The sequence below is a fragment of the Heterodontus francisci genome, chromosome X (assembly GCF_036365525.1).
Source record: "Heterodontus francisci isolate sHetFra1 chromosome X, sHetFra1.hap1, whole genome shotgun sequence".
Lineage (NCBI taxonomy): Eukaryota > Metazoa > Chordata > Chondrichthyes > Heterodontiformes > Heterodontidae > Heterodontus > Heterodontus francisci.
Genome location: NC_090421.1, coordinates 183,409 through 188,352, shown reverse-complemented (window position 1 = coordinate 188,352; position 4,944 = coordinate 183,409). Strand labels below are relative to the sequence as shown.

Sequence of the window (4,944 nt, the reverse complement as noted above, 5' to 3'; positions counted from 1 at the left end):
CTCTCTCTCTCTCTCTCTCTCTCACTCTGTCTCTCTCTGTCCCTCTCTGTCTCACAATGTCGCTCAGTCTCTTTCTCTCTCTCTCTCCCCCCCCCCCCCCCCCCCGTCTCCTACTCTGTCTTCTCCCGTTTCCACATACAAATTCACGAACTGGTCGTTTCATATATTAAACCCATTGGCGCAAAATCCCTATTTCAGTCCCATTCATTCGTGTTCGTTTTGAAACCGGGAGTTTATTTTGTCGGTAGCGAGACTCAATTTTTTGTTTTTGTTTTGGAAGCTTAATGTTAAATTTAAACAACAACAACAACAAAAAAAAAATACAAGGGAGCCAGCGGGCGAGAGAACTCTCGATTTATTTATTTTTAGTGCACGCTTCTTCTAACCGTTGGTTTGCCTTTTGGAGTTTAATTTTCCCATCTATTCTGCTTCCCTCTTTTGTACATTCGTTTTGCAATCCCCCCCCCCCCCCCCCCCAAACGGCGGGAGGGTTGTGATATTATACCCCAGCCAGGGTCGTAGTGGGATTATCCGCTCTCCCCAGCTGTCTCTTCCCATTTCGTCTGAAAACAAGCCCTCGTCCCAAAACACGATTAAAACACTCATTTGGCGCAGCTTTTTTTTTTAACAGCAACAAAAGAAATATTTATTAATTGTATGTTTTATCGAGACGGGGTGGGGGGTGGGGGAGAGAAAAAGTTTTATCGAACTTCTACCGAAAACACGGGGGCAAAAATTGTCATTACTCGCTGTTTTAACTTTTTTTAAAAAGTGATTTTTTTTTTTTGTCTTTTGTGTGTTTTCTCCTCTGCGTGAGAGATGGGATCGGGTCATAACTTAATATCCTTCAAAAATCGTTTGCCGAGTGATCAATTTAATTTCCCGAACCTACACGGTCGGCGTTTTTAGGCTGCCTGAACGTGGGGGTTTTGCTGCCCATTCCGCCGCGGGCGGTTGCCGCTCTGCGCCCAACCTTTCGAGAACTTCCCAAATATCTGCCTGACACGTCTCGAAGGAGCTTTATTCCGTTTTTTGTCAATCATGTAATCTCTGTTGCTAGCGTACACGCCGGACGATCGAGGAGGTTCGCAGCGCACAGACTGCAAGCGCGGTGAGAAAATTGTCAATTTTGCCCTGAAGTTCCTTTGAGGAAAATGCACGGCCCAGGTTAAGATTTGTAAATGGGTAACACTAGCGAGCTGAATTGAATTCAGAGAGAGAAACACACACGCACGCACACACACAGAAACACAAACACAGAGAAACACACACAGACAGACACAGACACACAGAAACACAAACACAGAGAAACACACACAGACAGACACAGACACACAGAAACACAAACACAGAGAAACACACACAGACAGACACAGACACACAGAAACACAAACACAGAGAAACACACACAGACAGACACAGACACACAGAAACACAAACACAGAGAAACACACACGCACGCACACACACAGAAACACAAACACAGAGAAACACACACAGACAGACACAGACACACAGAAACACAAACACAGAGAAACACACACAGACAGACACAGACACACAGAAACGCACACAGCGAAACACACACAGACACACACATAAACACGCACACAGACACACAGAAACGCACACAGCGAAACACACACAGACACACAACGCACACAGACACACATATAAACACGCACGCACACACACACAGACAGACACAGAGAAACACACACATAAGCACGCACACACACACACACACACGGACAAACATAGACACAGAGAAACACATACAATGCACACAGGCACACGCATAAACACGCACGCGCGCACACACACACACACACACGGACAAGCACTGACACAGAGAAACACACACAACGCACACAGACACACACACAAACACGCACACACACACACACACACACACGGACAAACACAGACACAGAGAAACACACACGGCACGCACAGAGAAACACACACAGACACACATATAAACATGCACACACACACACACGGACAAACACAGACACAGAGAAACACACACAACGCACACTGACACGCACACACACACACAGGCAGAAACACGCGCAGACACAGAAACACACACACACACAAACACACACGGAGTAACATACACACCCACAAACAAGCACGCGAAGGCAAAACAGATTTAAAAAAGGCTCTCGATATATAGCAGACCCCGCAGAACCGCCAAACAAGCCGAATTGTATTGCTATTAAATGAGGGAAATAGCTTGGGCGAGTTAAAGGAGTTAGTCAAATATTATCCAGAAATTCATATATCGAATGCATTTCTGTGCATTTAAGAATTCAATTCCTCTGCCTATATAATAAATATTTAACAAGCCTTGGGCTAAGTTTATTAATATTGATTAACTTATATTGACTGAAGGAGAGTATTTCAGTTTTGTCGATGAATACATGCACACACAGAGAAAAATCGAGAGCATTATTAAGCACGCTTTAGCTAAATTTAATTTTAAATGCCTTTGGAGTATATATTTTCACCTATTTTATGTTATATATTATATATATATATACACAAAAATATACACATAGATACACATAGATCCCAGACCGTGCTAACTTGTTTGAAAGTAACATATTCTAGTTTAATCTGCAAGAAAGGGGCTGGCTGGAGTTAGAGGTGGGAGGAGTGTGGGGGGGTTAATGAAAGGAATCTGAATAAAGATTGTGTAGAAGGGGGATTTTGTTTTTCCCCCCAAAGAGAGAGAGAGATAGAGATTGAAAGCAAAGGCAAGATTAATGGTTCCGCGATTCTTGATGCTTTTTTGCCCAGTCCTTTTTCTTTTCTTTCTCCCCTCCTCTCTTTCTCTTTGAACGCTAATCGGATTTTAAACCTACCTTAAGTGCATCGATTTTTGATATATTGCATTATCTACTTTTACATCACGTGTCAGGCAACCGGTAAGACGAATGATACGTCACTCTTCCTCTACAACATTTTTTTGTGTGTGTGTGTGACTCTGTTAAAATTGCCTTGGTGCTAAACATGCAGAGCGGTTAGAAGGGGCAAAGATGTTTAACTCTATGAATCTCAGCAATCTTTGCTCCCAGTCACGCAAGGACAGATCCGCGGCGGACTTTGCGGAGCGGGCCGGCTGCGGGTCCAACATGTACCTGCCGAGTTGCACATACTAACGTGCCCGAGTTCGGCAGCGTCTCCTCCTTCCTGCAGCAGGGCCCGGCTCGTCACATCACCTACCCGTACTCCAGCGGTCTAGCCCAGGTCCAGGGGGTGAGGGAAGTCCCGTACGGGCTGGAGCCGCCGCCGCCGCCGCCGCCGCCGGCGAAATGGCACCAGCGGGGCAGCTACCCCCTTCTCCGCCGAGGATTTGATTCACCAGCGGGAGTGCTCCCGCCCGCTCCCCCGCCCCCGCCGCCGGCCGCCCCGCCGCCTCCTCCCCCGACGGTCACCGACATGCTTCTGAAAAGCGACAGCCCTTACAGTCACCACCCGCCCCACCCCCACCGCCGGTCCCACCACCACCACCACCACCACCACGCTCCCTCCCGCGTACTACGTGAAAAACAGTGTCCTCCCCCAGGCCTTCGACCGCTTCTTCGAGACGGCTTTCAGCGGCGCCGAGAAGGCGGCGGCGTCGGCGGCGGCGGCGGCGGCGGCCGAGATTTACCCACACACGGGCGAGAAGGCAAAAATCGGGAAACGCCCCGCCGTCGCCCGGCGCAACCCTGCAGCGGGAGGAGGAGGGAGGAGGTCGAGGCGGAGGCGGCGGGAGTTTCCGGCAGCACATCGGGAAAAAAGCAACGAGAACTCCAGTAAGTAGAGCCCTCTCTCTTGCCTCTCTCTGCCTGTGTGTGTGTGTGTGTGTGTGTGCGTGTGTGTTTATATTTATATATATATAAAAGAAAGGGTCCCAGGTCTGGCGGAGTTCGCTTTGTCGGTCAAATTTTATGTGCGGTTTTTATAAGCCTTGGAGAGATGTTTATTGAAACCAAGCGCCCATTCCTCACCATCCGAATTTTTATGATAAACGCCTGTTGTGAAAAGGAGGGAGGGAGGAGAGACGAGAGAGAGAGAACATTCCGCCCTGCTGCAGATTGTGAAATGTTTTAAAAGCCTGCAACCTGCCTTCTCAAACGGGAAGGAGCTGTTAAAAGTCAATTTTTTCTCTCTCTCTCTCTCTCACCCCCCACCTCTCTCTCTCTCTCTCTCCCTCTCTCTCTTTCCCTCTCCCCCCTCTCTCCCTCAGCCTCTCCCTATTGTAGACACTTAACATACTTGGCGTTAAGGGGGCTCTCCGCACACGCGAAAAAACACACACAACACACACACACACACACACAGTGCAACAGTGGCGGGTTTGCGGAGTGATGTTGTGGTGTGTGAAAACCGCGCTCTCTTCGTTTTTCACGTGAGAAAATATTCATCTTGGATCTTAATATAAAGTTGTCTCTTTTTCCTCTCCCCCGACCCTCACTTCCCTCCTTCCCTCCCTTGCACGTCTTGTCTTGTTTTTCGTCAGGCGGCCCCGCACGCGGAAGAAGAGGTGCCCTTACACTAAATTTCAGATCAGGGAACTAGAAGGAGAGTTTTTCTTCAATATTTACATCAACAAGGAGAAGAGACTGCAGTTGTCGCGGATGTTGCACCTAACCGACCGTCAAGTGAAGATTTGGTTTCAGAACCGGAGAATGAAAGAGAAAAAGCTAAACAGGGACAGACTGCAGTACTTTTCCGGGAACCCTCTCTTGTGAAATTTGTAATTATATTAAAGAATATATATATATATATATATATATACACACACACACACACGTGAAATAATCATTCCGTTTCAAACAAAGAAAAATAGAGTAAAACAGACCCGCGTTTTCCCCATCTGTCCCTCCCTCCCTCCCTCCCTCTCTCTGCTCCTAAAGAACAGCCGATTTTTGTGTCTGATACGCTTCC

The 4,944-nt window shown here is 47.6% G+C and overlaps 1 pseudogene; it reads left to right on the top strand.

Annotated features, from left to right (window-relative positions):
* Nucleotides 1-3,047: 3,047 nt before the first annotated feature.
* LOC137358714 (homeobox protein Hox-C11a-like) overlaps nt 3,048-4,944 on the top strand; it is a 2,612-nt pseudogene continuing 715 nt past the window's right edge.